The sequence below is a fragment of the Mesoplodon densirostris genome, chromosome 15, assembly GCF_025265405.1.
Source record: "Mesoplodon densirostris isolate mMesDen1 chromosome 15, mMesDen1 primary haplotype, whole genome shotgun sequence".
Lineage (NCBI taxonomy): Eukaryota > Metazoa > Chordata > Mammalia > Artiodactyla > Ziphiidae > Mesoplodon > Mesoplodon densirostris.
The window spans coordinates 77004844-77024569 of NC_082675.1; the positions used below are offsets into that span (position 1 = coordinate 77004844).

General features: G+C 47.3%; 1 protein-coding gene across 1 annotated transcript in view; it reads right to left on the reverse strand.

Annotated features, from left to right (window-relative positions):
* RNF152 (ring finger protein 152) overlaps window positions 1-16229 on the reverse strand; it is a 67796-nt gene extending 51567 nt beyond the window's left edge. Inside the window, exon 1 of the mRNA XM_060119532.1 lies at window positions 16174-16229. The gene's annotated coding sequence lies outside the window, so the exon portion shown is untranslated. The remainder of the gene's footprint in view (window positions 1-16173) is intronic.
* Between the last annotated feature and the right edge of the window lie 3497 nt (window positions 16230-19726).

Consider the following 19726-nt stretch of genomic DNA (forward strand, 5'->3'; position numbering starts at 1 on the left):
CTCAGACTCACAATGACCACCTGGGTGTGCCTTACTCTCGAAAGAACAGCTCTGACCTCGCTACTAAATGCATTTCCAAAGTGAACTCTTGATTTCTCCCAAATCCGGTCCTTCCTCCACAATTTTATATTTGTTACCACTATTCACCCAGTAGCTCAGACGTGAAAACCTGTTTACTTCTCACCTCTCATTCAATCGGTCTCCAAAATTCTAACTTTGTCTCGGAAACGCTTCTTGCTTTCGTTCACCCTTTCCATTCCTGTGGCCTCCCCTGGAGTCCAAGTCTTCCCCACATCTTCTCTGGACCCCAACTGGCATTCCCACCTTTGTCCTTTCCTGCCCCGATCCATACCGACTGCTGCCAGATTAAGCTTCTGAAAGCACAGCTTCACATCCACATCCTTTCCTGCCCCTACACCATCAATGGCTTCCTGCAAAATAAATGCCAAAGTCCCCCTCCCACCCACCATTCTAATCCTTTTCCTACAAGTCCTGCTCACATGTTCCAGGCTTCAGGCAGAAAGCATTTTTTGTTGTCCAGAAGACAAGATCCACCCTCCCTTACCACCTTGCTGCTGCAGAAATGCCACTCCAGATGTCCAGATGACTACCTACCCTTCCAGGGCATTGGCAAATGCTACTTCTTCCATGAAGCCATTCTAAACCCTCTAGCAGGAAGTCATCTTTCCCCCCCTCTGAACTCCAAGGCCACTTCATCCAACACCACCCGGCACTTGAGTTCCTTGTGTCTATGTGTTCTTATTCCTACAAAGGTAACCTCCTAAGGGAGCATCTCTATATAAAAATAATCAAACCAACGTGCTAAATTAGCACTTTCTTACAAGGAAGCATTGTGTCAAGAGTTATGGAAAGGGCTTCCCTGGTGGCGCAGTGGTTGAGAATCTGCCTGCTAACGCAGGGGACACGGGTTCGAGCCCTGGTCTGGGAAGATCCCACATGCCACGGAGCAACTAGGCCCGTGAGCCACAACTACTGAGCCTGCGTGTCTGGAGCCTGTGCTCCGCAACAAGAGAGGCCGCGACAGTGAGAGGCCCGCGCGCCGCAATGAAGAGTGGCCCCTGCTCGCCGCAACTAGAGAAAGCCCTCGCACAGAAACAAAGACCCAACATAGCCAAAAATAAATAAATAAATTAAAAGAAGGCTAACATTAAAAAAAAAAAAGAGTTATGGAAGACACAAGGCCATCAGCTGACAGTTTAGTAGGGAATTATGCTCAATCCATGCAAAAATAAAGCAATATCACGAACTCTTTTTAATCATCATATACAAACGTTAGTTGAAGTCATAAAAATACAGGATATCTCAGACAAAGTGAGTCTCCTTAACAGAATGAAAAATCTGAAGCAGCATACTACAGTGGCTTATACCATAAACTCTGGAGCCATTCCTGGCTGGGTTCTAATCCCAGCTCTGGCAGTACTTATTTTGTGATCTTGGGCAAATCAGTTAGCCTCTCTGTGCCTCAAGTTCTTGTAAATGGAGAAATCAAAATAGAGATATTAGTATACCTTCCCCTTAAGGCTATTGTGATAATGATGCACATACTGTATACAAAACACTTAGAGCCTGGCACATAATTAGTGTCATCCATATTAGCTACTCTTATTCTTATTCTTGTGCAAATGTTTTATCTGGGGATAAAAAAAAAAAAAACACAGAAGAATCAGATATTTGGTAGTTAAGGTGCCAGCAGGATTTTTTCTAGAAAGAGAGACTTTACCATCTTAAAATCCGGAGGTCAGATTTGTTCTGTTTGCTGACAGGGAGTCTTTGACGGGTAAGGTAAAATCCACCGGGGGTGGCTCTTTTGTACAATGGACTGAACGCTGTGCAAATGGAGCAGGCACCGAGACCACTGACTCAAACACTAAGCTTTCAGCCAACGAAGGGCTCAGCCACAATCAGCCATTGTCTCCCACAAAGAGCCCCTCTGTTGTCATCCAGATGAGTGCCAAATGAAACCGTTTGACTTACGAGTTGCGGACAGTGGCTCTGCGTCGACACAACCACAAATCCAATTAACTGCTGCAAAGGAAATCTAGCACTAGGCATTGAATTTGGGCTGAGAAGCAAGCTTTGGGGTTCAGCTTTTTAAGGGACACTAATCCACATCATTCAGCTGGACTAAGCATATAGGAGTCTGTTTCAAAGCCCATCACATCATATACAGTGATTTTATGTTAATGGTGTAGGGAACAGCTGTGACTGTAGGGTATCAACATCTCTCATTTTCCCCCCAAAATATGAAAACGCATTAAACATAAATTACCACAGATATCTCAACTTGAACTTGCATTGCAGACTCATATTCATACACAGTGAAACGAGAACCGCTGGGACATGCGATGTTTTATTAACTTTTTACTAAAAGTATTTATAGCTCAGAGCTGCCTGTTATTCACAGGTCAGAATTATTAGAGTGGTGGAACAGCAAATCCACATTTATCATCCTCTTATTTTCTGATACATTTTAGAAATTAAAAGAATTATAGCAATAAGACTGATGCTACCTACACAAGAACAAACAAATAAACAAACTCTCTCTTTTGTCATGGTTAGAATGTCTGATTTTACTCACTGCCTGGAATACTGGCATGGCTGCTTCAGCAAAGTCCCTTCTTTCCAAGCGTCAGGGAAGGTTAGGGAAGGTAGGCTGACTGCCAAAACACGCACCCCCAAATCTCACTGGCCGAACGCATGTGGTTTAATTCTTCACGTTGCATCTCAATGCAACTTGGTAAGGGAGGTTCTGCTCCACACGGTCGTTCAGGACCAGGGGTCCTTCCACCCTGTGACTCCATCATACCCCAGGGCTTCATAGTTCTCCCCAGCACCCCCCTGCAGCTAGCCAGCAGACCAGAAAGAGAGCAGATATGCAAAAGGACCCCCACTCTTAACTGCCTCTCATTTCCACACACATCCTTTCGTGAGAACCAATCTCATCGCTCCACCTACATACAGAAAGTAGTCCAATACAGTGGTTGTCAACTGGGGGCAATTCTGACTCTCAAGAGGCAGGTGGCAATGTCTGGAGACATCTCTGATTGTTATAGCTGGGTGACTGGCATCTAGTGGGTAGAGTCCAGGGAAGCTCCGAAACGTCCCCCAGTGCACAGGACAGTCTCCCCACAACAAAAAATTAACCAGCCCCAAATGGCAATATTGCCGAGACTTTGGTAAGCATCTAGCCAGTCTCCACAATCGCACATACGTCAATGCTCAGATCCATCACCATTTCCCACTACCAAACACCCTCATCAATCGCAACAAATCCATGTATCGATAGTCTGTTCGTTCATTTGCTTGTTTGTTCCTCCATTCATTCATCCAAGCTCCAAGCTCCTAAACAAGACAAGGTCTTACAAGTCAAAGGACTTCACAGTGGAGCAGGGGAGGCAGGCATATGTAGAATTATCAGACATGGGGTAAGTGGGATTTAAAAGAACAAATGGAAGGGCAATTAATTCCGGCTGAGAGAGTTGGAGGAGAAGCCATAGGGAAAGTGGAATAGGACAGACGTCTTGAAGGAAGCATATACTCATGGCTTTCCATCGACATGTTGTGGGGTATTTTTTGCAGGGTGGTGGAGAAGAAAAAGGTGGTTCCAGGAAAAGGGAACTGTACAAACAAAGGAATAACAATATGAAAGGATATGATTTACTCCCGTTTTGTTTAGGGGAAGAAATAGGAACTAGGGGAGGAGGGGTAGTAAAAAACGCTTTTTGGTTCAAACATTTTTCAGCAGTTTATTCATGAAAGTCTTAAGCTCCCAGCCACACACACTGGCTTTCAGTCAAGTGGCCCTTGAGAAACAATTCATACCACCAGGCTTCATAGAAACTTGTTAGCACAGGGCAAAGCCCAGGTAATAGCTGGAAATCTCACTGCAAATTTCCCACCAGGACCTGTCACAGAGTCTTTCAAACCATGCTACCTGAAAGCCAAGATGAAACTGATTCAGGCAGATGGTTGACCAAATGAATCCATCTTTGTTCCCCAAAGACAGGACAGTGCAGAAGTCAGATCTCTTCCTAAATTATGTTACACTGAACCTGTTGGGTTAAAAAAGAAAAGCTTTTGCTTCTTCCGATCTTTAATTCCAGTTGTGAATGCAGTGCCCAGGCTGTGGTTAAGAGCACGGACTGCCCGGGTTCATATCCTGGCTCGGGCGTAAATTCACTGTGCGACCTTGAAGAAGTTACCTAAGTTTCCAGGATCTACTGCCCCCAGATAATGTGCTTAAAGCTCTTAGCACTGAACTTGAAGCATATAATAAACACTATCTCTATCTTTGTACCATAGCCATCTCCTCTGCCCCCCCAAAATTGTCTTTCAGTTGTCATAAAATACATTGTGGAATCTGACATAGTTGGGAAGGGAAAATATCTGATGAACTTTCATGTTGTTTTGTAGAATATTACTAATAGCGACTTCAGTTTGCTTGGGCCAGATGCTATTAATTACAAACCAACATCCCCATGTAAACAACGGTGGTTCTTAATTTTGAAGCTAAAATTAAACTTTTTTAAATACCACACTCCGACACAATTATTTACCCCCATCATTCTCTTCCCGCACGCTTCCTCCCTCAAACTGTTACCTCTCTCTCTCTCTAACTCTTATTTTCACTGTGATCAGCTTCCGGAAAACACTGTATCTAGTTGTTAAGTACTATAGATTATATCGAACGATACTAATCACCTAGCACTAAAAAGCCTCATAAAAGGAAGATATTTATTTCTTTACAAGTCAGAATCTCGAAGAAGTTAAAACGAGGGAAGTGGCCTCCAGAACCCGGAGGAGAGTCAGCCTGTTCCGAACTGCTCCTTCCTATGGTGAGGGGGCAGACCTCTAGGGTCTTAGGCTACGTCAAGTCCCATCCACCGTTAACGAAAAGTGGAAACAAAATTGAATGGCAATGCCTTTTGCCATAAGTCAAGAACAAGGAATAAAACAAAAGTCAAGCCAACCAAAAGAACTAGGTTGAATCACGCTTAGGCTTCAAAATTGATGATCCCTGCCCTCCTAATTTACAAGGAATTCTAAATTGTCTGGACAGTGTCTTCTTCAATTTCCATTGCAGACTGGACTTGATCCCAAGAGAATGTTATTTTAAGGAGCCCATTCAAGAGAGGGTTTGGCATCTGCATGGACGGATTTCAACACGTGAGGTGTAATAAGTCTGGAGTGAAATCTGTCGTGTGCTTTTTAACTTCTTAGTAAAGACACTTTTCCTCGTGGGTCAATGAACTTCTTGTAGGGAAGTACGACCACCCTGAGGTGCAATTCTCAAAAACTTTATTTATTATTTTGATATGAACTCAAGGCGTATGAACAATAAGTTTTTGATGGCTCTGTCACCACTGTTGGAAAAAAAAAAAGTAAACTACGGACTCTGCAAAGAAACACTCTTTGAACTAATATTTAGTATTTTGTGTATAGAAATAAAGGCAATTTAGTAAATGAATTCTGTTTACCCGAAAGACTCCCCCTCCATAGATAAGCTATTTACCTTCTTCTTAGGTGAAGTAAGAAACCATGAAGAAATCTGGCTTATCAGGAACATAAAAGAATATGATTTCTCAGCGTACATAACGATGACACGGGAATCTGATGCGAAGGGTAATGTGAATGTCTGGCAATTGCCCTCAGGTGCTCTGGGCATGAGATTTAGAGAACTGGCAAGCAGCAAACTAATTACTGTTTCTGGCAATTTGTTGCAGGTCCTAACATCCCTGGATAAACAGTTAACACTTCTCAGGAAGAAACAGAAAACAAAAGATTCCCATGTGAAGCCTGAGCTAAAGACTAGAAAAATCTGTGGCGTATCTAAGAGCCTTATAGGTTGCCATCAGTCCTCCATGTTAATAGCGAAGATTCAGGAAGAGGGAACGCTGGCAAATGGGAGCCCGGCTCTGGACATCTCCACCCAGCAGTGTGGAGCCAGGCCTGGTCCCCTTCCCAGCCCCCACTTGGAATTAACAGACTCATCAGGAAATCCCTCCCATACCTTTGGGAGGAAAGCACTGAGCACTGTGTACACAAGCGCCCCCATCACAGCCCACACTACCGTCACGTTTACAACACGGGCACGTTCCAGAAGCATCCTAGCTGCAACCAAAAGACAAGGCAAGTCATCTGCCGGTATCATGTGGTTTCACCGAGAAGAAAAAAACACAAGTCGAGAAGGGCCTAAGCTCCTACATAAATACACTTCGGATATCAGCACAACAAGGAATCTGCTCGCAACAAGAGCAGATCTGGGTTTACACACTTTCAAATTAGGTATCAAAGGCCCAGGCTCAAATCCAGGCTGAAATGGAACCCAGCTCTTAAAGCTATTTCTGAAGATTAAATTGATTCCAGCCTTCCTTCAACAAATATTTACTGAATGTCTACTATGTACCAAGTTCCATTCAACAGCCCTATCAGGCATAGCAAATACCACTGTCTAGGGGAAACTTCTTAAAGATTCCATTAACTTTATATTTTGCATTGTACAGTCTAGTTTTTGTGCCTTTATTAAAGAGCTCTCTTCTTTAAAATAATACTAATAAAGATTCCATCCAAAAAGCAGATTCAAATATAGATTGACAGCCACACTGCCTTCTCCAGTCTTATCCTGTCCCATTCTCTCCTGCCTCCTGTCTTACAATGGCTGTGCCTCTAATGATGTGAAATGTCTACAAAGCCTGCTTCAGGATGTGAACAACAATCATAGAACAAGGACAGGACCCCTAAGTAGGGTGACCAACTGGTCCCAGGTTTCCTGGGACTGTTCTGGTTTTAAAATGGCAAGTCCCTCAACTCAGGTACCCTCTTAGTCCTGGACAAGCTGAGTCAGTGGGTCACCCTACCCCCAAGAAACCAGACCTCAGCAAAGGGAGGTACATTACTTCACTTGCCTGAGGGAAATGAGGCCATAGGAGAAAGGCGCCTGGTGCCCTTTAAGGAGGGCCTGGGTTGCCTGTGGGCTGTCTTAGAACCTCACAGCTTCCTCCAGCTTCCTCCTGAGAAGGCCTATCCTTTTAAAATGCCACACCATTTAAGCTTTACAAAGACTTTCCAATGACAAGACTCCAATGACACTGACATACAGAAGAAATCTTCACATAAATGCCAAAGGCTGGAGTTATTTGGATGTGGGTATTTCCTTGGCTAGTTTAAGAGCTCCTTCAGTTTAGACCATAACTATTCACCCCAAGATTTCCAGAATCCAGCACCAAGACTGGTGGATGGTAAATACTACATAAAATGGACGTTAATAAGAGCTGCCATTATGCAGGGCTTGCGATGTGTAGGACAACACACTAAGCACTTTATATAAATGATCTCACACTCACAATAACCCAGTGAGGTTGATTGACCTCCATTTTCCAGAGGAAGAAACCAAGGCTCAGTCAGACCTTATTTACTCAAGGTCATTATGACAGAGCTCATGTTTGAACCCAACCCATCTTGCTTCAAAAGTTCCATGTTTTCAACCATTCAATTGAATTAGGTTCAAGTAAGGTGAGCATATATAGTAAGGCATCAAGAACTGAGAGAGGAGAGTATCAGACACATTTCTTTTATTCTCTCCACTTTTAGTGTTGCCATTGCAAGAAAAAAAAAAGGCAGAAACCAAATCAATTATGAGTTAAGCTCATACATTAAGCTAAGGCAAGGTAGGGATCTTAGTTAGAATTGGGCAGAATTGTGCCTGGCAAACAGTAGGCACTCAATATTTGAATAAATGTAATAAATACAATTGCATACCTAATATGAGGTTTAAGTTCTTGATGCTCAGTGTTTCAAAGGCTATTTTACCCACCACCATAGGTGAACAGATGAACTCCTACCTGAAGCTTCTGAAGGGTTAGTGTGACGAGGCAGGAATACATGGACAGGTACTTACCCCAGTTAGGGATGGCTGGCACTCTACCTGCATGGTAGAGATCTACCCTCCTGCTCTCTGACCACTTTTAATCTCATTTAACCTGAAAGGAAGCAATCTGCAAACCTACAGAGCAACACAACTGCAAAAGAACATCACACCAAATACTTTGTTTTTGAGACATTTACCTCAGCTCCATTCATTATCCGTCAAACTGAGAACATTGTTTTAATGTTAATATATTCCTGGCCATTTTCTCCAAGCAGCTGAACACATTTCCTCTTTCATAATAACACTATCCATAATGATCGAGCATTCCGAGGGCTAAAGAACTTTCTATCATGTGAATCATTCCAAAATCAAAAGAAGTGAGGTAAACCAGATGTCCCTCCCAAAGGCATTTATGGCCAGAAGTTAATTAAGAAGGGAGGGGTGGTAGCCATTTGTGGGAAACTGTCACCCACTCTTGTCAAACCCAAACAGCACAATCTGCTCCTCGAGTTGGTTGGCTGGCTTGGTGGAGTGTAGAGTTCTGATGCTGCTTACTGTATGTCCCCAAGAAGAGGGTTTTTTTGTTTGCTTTGTTATTGTTTTGTTAGAATCGGCCCAATTCAAGTCGAAAAACAGGCCACCAGTAACAATTCATTTTGTTAGAATGATGACCCTCTATGAGAATGTTCACCTCCCACCCACTGGTATGCACACTGCAGCCTGGCAACTCTAATATGATTCAACATTTAGTCATTATTAATGCGAGGAGGGGAAGCTCTTAAAAATAATTTTCTCTCTTCTTAACTTCAATTCTACAGGCCCAAAGCATATATAATTCCCTTATCACAGTAAGTCAAAATCATTTCTGTGTTTTCAATGATTGAGTATGTATGGAGCCCTTAATTTTTACAAACGTGGTAGGGAATACAAAATAAGGTCAAACCTCATCCAGTCTTCATCTTTAAGGAACTTGCAAGAGAACTGGGATCCTGCTGTTTTAACCTCTACATCTACCAGCCTGCAGGCCCCTTGGAAAGAACTGTATGCCTTACCCTCTCCCCCAGCTGAGCAATGACTTGTGATATGTGGCTTGATGACAAAAGACACCCTGGGACATCTTGTCAACACACCTCCTGTTACATGAACTAGCTTTAGTGGGTTTCTATTCTTGGCAATTAAACAGAAAGAAAAAGACACTTCAATCTTAGGTGATAATACAAGGACAATCTATGGTAAGTGCCCTTTGTAGAATGAATGTTGAGTGAAATGAGAGAGGTAATTTTGACAGAGAACTGTGGAGGCGGCAAGGATTGCTATGAGCTAAAATGACGGAGTTAAGTTTTTTAGGGGAGTTAAGAGCTGAGTCACACCTTTAATGATGGGGTATCATGAGGCACAGGAGCCTGTAGGCCACAGAATATTCCAGGATTAAGAAATAGGGCCATGCAAAGCATTTTGGGGGACTAGTGGGCTAACCATCCCAGCTAACGTTGTGTTTTAAAGTCATGCGGAGCAAAAGTCAAAGTTGGACAGGAAGCTGGGGCTGGGAAAGCCAGGAATGAGAGAAATAAGGTTCCCAGCTAAGATGTGGCAGTGGGGATGGAAATCAAGGAAGATGTAGGAACTGTCACTAAAGATGCTCAGTTCACTACTTACAATAGCCAGGACATGGAAACAACCTAAGTGTCCATCAACAGATGAATGGGTAAAGAAGATGTGGCACATATATACGATGGAATATTACCCAGCCACAAAAAGAAATGAAATTGAGTTATTTGTAGTGAGGTAGATGGACCTAGAGTCTATCACACAGAGTGAAGTAAGTCAGAAAAACAAATACCGCATACTAACACGTGTATATGGAATCTTAAAAAGAAAAATGGCTCTGAAGAACCTAGGACAGGACAGGAATAAAGACGCAGACGTAGAGAATGGACTTGAGGACACGGGGAGGGGGAAGGGTAAGCTGGGACGAAGTGAGAGAGTGGCATGGACATATATACACTACCAAATGTAAAATAGATAGCTAGAGGGAAGCAGCCGCATAGCACAGGGAGATCAGCTCAGTGCTTTGTGACCACCTAGAGGGGTGGGATAGGGAGGGTGGGAGGGAGATGCAAGAGGGAGGGGGCGTGGGGATATATGTATGCATATAGCTGATTCGCTTTGTTATACAGCAGAAACTAACGCACCACTGTAAAGCAATTATACTCCAATAAAGATGTTAAAAGAAATAAAAAACTTAAAAAATAAAGATGATCAGTTAATCTGTTAATAAGCGGAACACCAGTGTGAATAATAATGGTCCCTATTTCCACAGTATCTCTCAAAGCTTTTACCAAAATCTCACCAGTTCTTGGAGAACCTCAGTGAGGAGTACGTTACGTGTGATTATCTGGACTTATTAATGGAAAGTGAGGCAGAAAAGTTACACTTCCTTGACAGGTAGGAGTAAGACGGGGATGGGGGAGCAGAAAGAGAAAAACACAAGCACAGAACCCTGCGCTCGGAGACTCCATTTCCTCACGACTTCCTCTCCACCAGCAGCACATCTGCATTTGATCCATCCCTTCCTCGCAGGAAGTGTGCTACCCCAGGAAGCCTATGTGATGTTACAATAATAACCTTTACCACGCAGGATGTTGCAATGAGTTTCATCCATGCAGGAATTAATAAATCAAGTGGTGAATACAGCATCCTTTCCTACTCAGCCCCTGACTCCCAGCAGCTCACAGGTACCACACCCGCCCACCCCCCTCCCCGCCCCCCGACACACCCACACACACACACACACACAACTCCACAAGGAATGTGCTCCAAGGCCTGCACAGCCACATCAGGTCTCCGCCAGGAAATCCCAGGCCTCAAGAGCTACTCAAAGGAAATGCAAATCACATAGACACTACTTGAGGCCTCCCTCCTGAAATCTCACAATGACAGTAAGTCAACTGGAAATAGGAAATCCTTAACCACAAAACAAGTACTTGTTTTATCCTGGAACATACAGTGTAGCTCCCAAAGCCCTGAGGGAAGGATCAGGAAAACCAACGCGCTCCTTCCTTCCTTCCTTCCGGCTTCCATGACATTGCGACTACGTCATTGTGACTGGCAGTGCCAGGAACCACGTTCCCTCCACAGGGGTCTTCTATCTAGATGGCCAACTTCACTATGAAAGTAAAACGGTAGGAACTCAGAGGCCAAACAAAATATAGACAGGTATTTTGGAGCTTCCCAAAGATATTTCAAGACCAGTCCCTCCGGGCTTAATTTTCTCCCTCTCTCAGTCTGCGCCTTGCCCTGAATTAGTACCTGGAGGTCTTGGATGGGCTGCATCTGATCTCCCTGCCGGTTTCTCAGCTGCTCATCTCCACCTCAGAACTCCTACGGGTGCAATACTTTGTCACTCAAGGAAAGCTGGACTAGGGGGCAGCCTCTGGACTCTTAGGCCAACACTGAGGTCCTCTGGTCACTGACTCAGGAGCTAGCAGGCAGTTTACCACATCACCTGCCTGCAGAGAGCTGTCTGTAAAAATGACTTCAACAAGGTGATTACTGACCCAGAAGCCATACTCTTTTGTTCAATTCCAGACTTATGCTAAAGGTACATATCAAATCCTAAACGTTCTCATCCATGCACGCATTTATCACAACAAAGATTACTTGCGTGACCAGCACTCTGCACAGCAAAATCTCTCATCAAGCCACCAGCCGCTTAATCCACAGCCCCTCACAACGTCTATGCCACAGAACCCAACTATATTTAGGGAGGGTGCAGCAAGGAAGGCTTTAAAACTTACCACCCTCATAGCCACCATGGTTGCTGATGAAAGTCTGCATGTCCCAGAACTCTCAGGTGTTCCATTAGCCCTTTGACCAGAAAATACCTCTTGTCCAAATTCCTTTTTCTAATATCAGAGCAATAAGAGGATGACCCAGACTACCCCACACATCCCCTGCCCCCTCTAGGTCTTATCTGCCATGTTGGCTGAGGGAGGCCACATCCTGGGTGACGCTAGGCCCACCGTTGCTCTTTTTCTACCCTGGGCTGCTCAAACAAACTCAGGAAGTCTTAGACAAGAGGCAGACAGGGAGGGAAAGGAAGTGTGTAAGCAACACCTCTCTATTATATAATGCTAAGCACAGAACCTCCTAGAACCAGCCTTGGAAACATCTCCTGGCCTATCACTTCAGAACAAAGAACTACTCAAAACAGGCAAAAAGAGAAAATAATTATCATTTTTTATTTGATGACCAGTGTGCAGTCGTATTAACAAATATAATACCAACATATTAGTAAAGAACAGGTTGGAGTAGGACCAGATTCTTTAAGCGACGTATCATTTGTTCATTCAATCCATACTCGTGTAACACTCAATGCGCTAAGCTAGACCCCATAGGAACACACTAGGCCACATCACTTGTGGAAGGTCATTAGTGCTACTCACCTATATCCGGTTTTCCCTTTTTCAGCACAAGAAATATCAGATTGTGGTTCAATGGGGTCATAGGACTAGTCTGGTGAAGCAACATAAGTCAATTCAGGGTCAGATCATGTCATTTTGGAGCAAGATCCTCTGGAGCTTCCTCTCCCATGCTGCAGTGATCTGTGACCTTGATCACACGTCAAGATCACACCCCCACCAATTTGGGTCCTTGCGTGACTAAGATGAGCAGGGCCCACCTGCTGACTGTGTTGGACACACAGTGTGGGAAAGAAAGAAACCGGGCCACTGAGACCCGGAGGTTATTTGTTACGGCAGAATAACCTAACCTATCTTGCTGATACATCACTGCTTAAAAAAGAGAGAAATCTGCAAACATCCCCCTCCCATCTGTTTTCTAATTCAGAAAAGCAGAATTTATTTCAAAATTCAAGTGCAGCAGGGCCTGAAGAATGCCTTGAAATGTAGAGGGTGCCAACAGGATAGACAGGTCTAAACAACTCTGAGAGAACAAGGAATGAAGAGAGAATAACCTCTCAACAATGGTGAAATCTACCTGCTCATGTGGAATTCAGCTGCGGAGTTTAAAGACTATGAAGAGAAGGTCACCTTCTGACAAGAGGTCCAGACATTTGTGAAGCAGTGAGCACCCTAATGAAAGAGGCATTCAAGTAGAGGCGGGATGATCATAAGCTGCCACCTCAGAAGTCCAATACCCCCTCTTTGTTCCTCTCTCTCTAGCATCCACTGCACCTAATTAGTCAGGTCTTCATTTCTCCATCACCCCAGAAGCTCTGGAAGGTGGTTCGCCTTTGTGTCTCCACACTCCGCCCCAGCCTGCCCCTTGGCATCTATCAGAGAGCCCAGTGTCTATCAGGTGCTCCATAAGCATCTGCCAAATGAATTAAATGAACACTGTAGAAAGGACTCAGCTCTGGCAGAAAAAGTCGGTCTCATCACCTCTAGGGCTCCTCCAACCTAAAACTAAAACACACTACTGCCGACATCTGGGAGTGGGGAGCATCCACCTAAAAGAACAAATTAAACATCAGTACAACACTTGATTAGGATTTATTACTAGACACAATTGAAAACCACATTGAAAGCTAACCCTGCGCTACGGTTATCTTTGTTCTTGGACATGCATTTATATGTGCAGGCGGCTGTTTTCCCATGTGGTATTTTGTGGGTGAGGTATTTATTTTTTCTATTTAAAACACACACACACACACACACACACACACACCCTTTGTTTCTATTGCATTATTACACTCCCTATTATCCCATCACGTGGCTTCCCCTCTTGCAGGAACACAGCACACACCCTGCATTATTGCTGACATAAAAACCACTTGTCAAAATACCTCTACCTTAGCTCCACTACAAAGCTGATCTTCCCAAAGCACTGGTCTTCGTTTCAGCTGGGACAGGTTGATAACTCACCTACTTTTCCTAGTGATACTTGAATGCTCCGAGTCAAAGAATAAATGCCAGCATCATTGATGTTTTGTTAAAAGTCACGTTTCCAAACAAAACTACCCGAGAGGGGAATGACAAACCTTTCAAGTTTTTAAATTTTATTTTTTAAGGGATTTGGGGGAAAAAATGGTGAAGGGGAAATCTGCCCCGGATACCATGATATGGCTATAGTGGAAGTGACTGCACACTGGCCTCTGGTCCTCATCCATCCCTTCTTCCTGCAAAATAAAACTTGAGTCTATGTCCATACACATTCTTCCTCCCTGCTTCTCGTGTAGGACACCATGACTCTGCCCTCTAGGAGATAACACCAAGTGTGTCCTCATCCATCTGAAGGGTAGGTGTCCTCATCCATCTAAAGGGTAGGCTCATCCATCTGAAGGGTAGGCTCATCCATCTGAAGGGTAGGCTTTCACTGAGCTTTATCAAGATAACCCCAGACCTGGTTAGGTTGCCATCAAAACAGAACTACCCTTGGAAAGAAAAGAATAAGCCAGAGTTTTTGGAAAAGAACCAACACCTAAAGATAAAATGCAGACTGAGGGCCTGATGGTTCATGGCTATATAAATATAAATATTTATAAATATAAATATAAAGCTTAACTGAAGCTCCATTTTCTGCTCCCCCAACTGTCCTCCCTCCCGCCTCCCAGTAACTTACTTCTGCACGTCCCTCTTGATATTGCGAGAACAATTAGGACATTTGACCAATACCTTTTCAACAAATGATATCCCACCTACAGACTGAAGCCAAAATGTATTACTACAGATAAGAAAGCAGACACATATCCAAACCCCACATTCAGATACAACTGCCTATGTGTGGATTATATCAAAATTCCCCTCAAAGGGAACCAGGTGGAATTTATACAACCCCAAACGCAGCCTGCCCTCAATGACTTCTTCAAAGGGAAGGTTTCAAGTCTTTTGCAATTTCTTTCTTTGAATCAGGAGTTTCAGCAGCCCCTTCTGCTCCGCACAGATAGGAATGGATGATGTGTGGCAGAAACCACCCGAATAGCCCCCCTGCAAACGCCCGTTGACCTCAATGACCCAGAGACGCCCAGGAGGCTACCCAGATTAGCGGTGGTTACCTGAATCTGTCACCGAGTCCCTTTCACCCCCTTCTGCGTGATGACATCAAGTGGAAATGGTACGCGTTTGGGAAGCAAGAGGCTGACAAGCAGGAAGCACAACTGAGCCTGAGCTTTGTTCAGCCTGCAGTGAAATACATGCAGTAAGGGTTAGAGAGGCGCAGCAGAGAAACCCAAACAACCTCCCGGGCAGAGCAGCGGTGGTGGCGTGGGTGCACCGGGGGGAGGTGGAGGAAGGCGGCGGAGGTGTGGCGGGCTGGCGGGCCGCCGAGGGGCGTAATGCTTCCTAATCGTCTCCGCGGGACAAACAACCACCTCCCCGGACTCCTCTGCAGTCTCCCCCGCCCCTAAGTTATTCTCTGGTAGTAGAGCCTCCACTGGCAACGGTAATCCCTCAGAAAGAAAGAAAAACGAGAAGGCATAGCGTAGCACCGTGGAGCACAAGCAAAATATACTAGGGAAACCCGGTTATGTGGGAACGCGGGGCGCCCAGTCACGCGCCCAGAGAGACACACCAGCGCTGCGTTCGCGAGCATCCTTCTTTTCGTCGCCCCTGTCCGCCACCTCATCAAGTCCCGGTCACCCTGTTCTGCCGATTTCTCTACTCTCTCCAAAACCTTGCGGCGCTGCCCCCAGCCTAGGCGGGATTGGGGACCGCCGCCTCCGGAGCAGCGTCCCACGAGTCCAGCCTGCTTTGTGCTGCCGCTGCCCTCCCAGGAGCGAGCGCCCCGGACGCGTGGGTGCGCACAGAAGACCCCCAACATCTGGCCCTCCACTAAGCCCTCTCTTCCCCGGAGGGGCCCGGGGACCGCAGAGACAACTTCCGGGGAGGGGGGGAAGCGCTCGACAGAGGCCCTGCCAGGGGCCCATCCCGGGGGGCGCGCGCGGCGTGGGCACGAGACCGGCTCCCTCGGACAGCAGCTCCAGAGGGCATCCGAGGACTCGGCGGAACCGCCGACAGCGCCGCTCCCGAGACCCAGCCGCGGGCGCAGCTCTGCCGGCGTTCGGGAAAGACGCAACTCCAGGGACCCCCTCCCGCGCGCCCCGGGGCTGCCTCGCCGCGCCCCGGGCCCCGCTCCCCGCGACCCCTGCGGCCCCGCGACCCCCACCCCCACAGTCCAAAAGGTGCCCCCTCTACCCACCAGGCGGCACCTCCCCTTTCCAGCTTCCCTAGTTCCGGGCGCGGCCGCCGCGGGGGCGCAGACATCCCTTCGCGCTCCTCTCGCCGCCTGCGACCCAGGAGGGAAAGAGCCAAGAAACCGAAACTCACCGACCTCTCTCCGCAGCGGGCTCCGGCGCTCCCTACAGAAGCGGCGACGACGGCGGCGGCGGCGGCAGCAGCAGCATCGCCGGGGGGTCCCGGCGCGCCCGCCACCCGCTCGGCCAGACGCGCGCCGAGGGCTGCGGGGCGGGCGCGGGGAGCGCGGCGGCGGCGGCGCCTGCAGCCCCAGCTCCCTGCTCGGACCCTCGGGAGGCGGCCCACCTGCCCGGCCGCCCTCCGCGCTCGCAGTCGAACACCGCCGCCAGGCGCTCGGCTCGGAGCGGGAGCTTTTTGTGTCACCGCCCAGACTCGGGCACCGAAAGGGGTGGGGGCGAGAGGCCGGGCTCCGCTCCCCGAGGCACCGCCCTCCCCGGCGGCTCCACCTCCCACGCCCCTTCCCTCTCACCTCCCCGCTGGTCCAGGACTTGAGTCTGTCCGTCCCGAATCGCAACCCACCCACGGGCTGAGAAGCCGCCCACCCTCCCCCGCGCGCTCCCTCGGCCTTGCCTCCAAGTGCCCGACCTCGGCCGGGACCTCGACGTTGTCCCCTCCACGGCGCGCGAGTGGGACCCGAGCTGGAATCAGGTGTGAAAGGAGGCCGAGCTCAGCCGGCAGGAAGGCGGGGCTGAGGCAGGGGCAGCGGCCGGCGGGGACCAGTCTGCAGCTCGGGACCTGGGGACCGAGCGAGGGGGGAGTCGAGATCGTCACGTTTCCAGAAACTGCCCTGGGTCCGCATCACCGCTGGTACTTTCTGGCTGCCCCTAAGAGTTCATGTGGTCCAGGCAGGGCGGGGTCCTGCTTTGGTGGAGGGGAGGATGCGCCCAAAGAAGCCTGAATGACACCCCGCCACCTGGTTCCCTGGGATGGGGTGCAGGGAGCAGGAACAGAGAGGGGCCAGTCCTGAGGGTTACATGGCAGTGCGAATCCCTGGGACCTCGGGGCCCACCCTTTTCTCCACCCTGAAACCGAACTCCTACCTTAGGGACATGCTTAGAATGTCTAGTTCCTCCGAGAAAATCTAGGCGTGGCTCTTGTGTTAACTGCAGAATAGCAGAATGGAGGAGGGAGGTCGCTGGTAGGGGATGGTGTCCATGCTCTCTGTTGCCTTTTTAAAGGATTTCTTTGCAGAACGGAAACCCAAAAGTCTGTTGTATGACTCTAGTAAAGTGAAGCCTGCCAACTTTCCTGGATCTCCAGCACCAGGGTTCAACTGAGTGGTCCCTAGTCATCCAGCAGAGCGGGCAGCCTTTCTGGGCTGCCGGAATGGAGCTGTCTTTGTGTCCCTACTGTCTTGGCCACGAGAAAAGAACTCCCATTCTAACCTCTCCCGATAGCTCATGTAAATGCTTCTGCCAAGATTACGAGATGGAAGCCCTATGAACCACGCTATGTGACCTACTAAAATTCAAAGTGTGCTCAACGGACCCTTCTTGTCCCTCAAATAAAAACCTGTTAATAGTGTTCCCAAATGAGCGGTCACTCAGCACATACAGAAATCAGTCACCAAGAAACATAAAGCTTGATGGGTATAAGGCTTCTCTAGGATCCCAGATAAAATGTTCACCTGGCTGACCCATGTCCTTTTGTTCCCTGAAGTTATATACTCTATTGTACACCTGGCAGGAGTGAGAGCGATATGTCTGCTTTTAAGCAGACATATATTCTTGGAGTAGAAAACTTCAGGAGTCTTATTTTCAGGCTCAACTTCAGGAGCCAAAAAAATTCTTTTCCTTGTTGTTGTTTTAATGAGAAGCTAATAAGAGTATTGCAAACTCTGATGTTGACCAGGAGCTTTGAATAGGATGATGAGTTACAACACACCAAGATTTTACTAGAAAAGTTTAGCCTAGAAATATTATTATACAAGAGTGACTTTAGGGCTTCCCTGGTGGCGCAGTGGTTGAGAGTCCGCCTGCCGATGCAAGGGACACGGGTTCGTGCCCCGGTCCTGGGAGGATCCCACATGCCGTGGAGCGGCTGGGCCCGTGAGCCATGGCCGCTGGGCCTGTGCGTCCGGAGCCTGTGCGTCCGGAGCCTGTGCTCCGCAAGGGGGAGAGGCCACAACAGTGAGAGGCCCGCGTAACGCACAAAAAAAAAAAAAAAAAAAAAAAAAAAAAAAGAGTGACTTTAAAGACTACGTACTTTCAGGGATCGCTAATCATTACAAAATGTTTGAAATCTTTTTCAGCTGCTTTCCAAACAATTCTTTGGGAGGAGTCAAGCATTCAGCATGGTGTTGGGTAAACTCTAACACCCTTAGTCATTCATTCCCCCTGACTGGTATTTTAATTCACAACCGCATCAGGGGTGTTCTGCCTTCTGTCCAGTCTTGTAAAGCTGTCACGCAGAGAAGGTTAATTTAGTGGGGCAGACCGGGATAGACAGCTCTTAAGATGAGTTGGGGGCCAGCACCGGGGCAGGCAGCCACGGTCTGAGTCAGGAGAGGCGCAGGCAACTGCATGTCGAAAAGGATTCTTCAGTGAGAAACTTGCAGGATCGAGGCAGTTAGGAGCAGGCAGTGTTGAGAAGCGCACGCTGGCAGGCAGCGTGGTCAAAGCTTCAGGAAGGCAGCACGCTCCAGACTGAGGCACTGTGCCCATGTGTGGGAGGGAGGGAGACGAGAGCAAGGCAGCACCCCAGGTCTTGAAGAACCAGGCTTATCAGGATGGGGTCCCCGGCACTGGGGAGTAAGATAGGATCAGATAGTCCTTAGTTCATTCAACAGATATTCCTTGAGTGTGGACTCTGTACCTGGAATGTGGCCCTAGAGTTAGAGAAGGAAACAGACCCACACCCCTACCCTCAAGGAACTTTACATCCTAATGGAGGAAGCCGGGAATACACAAGATAATAAGTAAGTGAAAGAAACTGTGTGCTGGGGAGGGAAAGGGAAGGAAAGAGGGGAAAATCAAGCAGGGAGGGGGTTTGTGAAGACTTTGTATTGGATGGAAGCTGAAACTTTAGTTTGGTGGCCAGGGAGGGGCCCCTGAGAAGGTGCCTTTTGAGGGGAGAGCTGAAGAGGGAGAGACTTCCTGCCATCAGACAGGATGTGTGTGAGCGGGTGGGCTCTAATATCCCCACTCCACTCCCCTGGGCTGAGTCAAGGTACTGGGACTGGGTTACAAGGTTAGTCAGACCAGTAACGTTTATTGATGCTTAGTCACCTGAGGTTGAATGAAAGCTGCTTAAATCCAGGCAGGGATGAGCATCAAGCATAGGTATCCCATAAATCTTTATTGAGCTGAACCCTTAAATCTCCTAGAACACGGGGTGGGGCTGAGATAAATGTGACCCCATGATTCCCAGGACTGCCTTTCTATCAGGATGACACTTCCACAAAACAATGTGATAATCTTTTGTCATCACTTTTCGTGACTGTGTTCTTGATCTTCGAGGGCAGAGATTATATTTCAACTTGTTCCCTGAGCACCTAAGACGCTAAGAGGGAGGGAGAGAAGGAGGAAATACAGGAGAGAGGCAGAGACAGAGGAGAATTAGGACAGGGAAACACTCAAACCCAGCCGGGTGCTTAAGACCCCTAAAGATCTTAATCCAGCCCAGT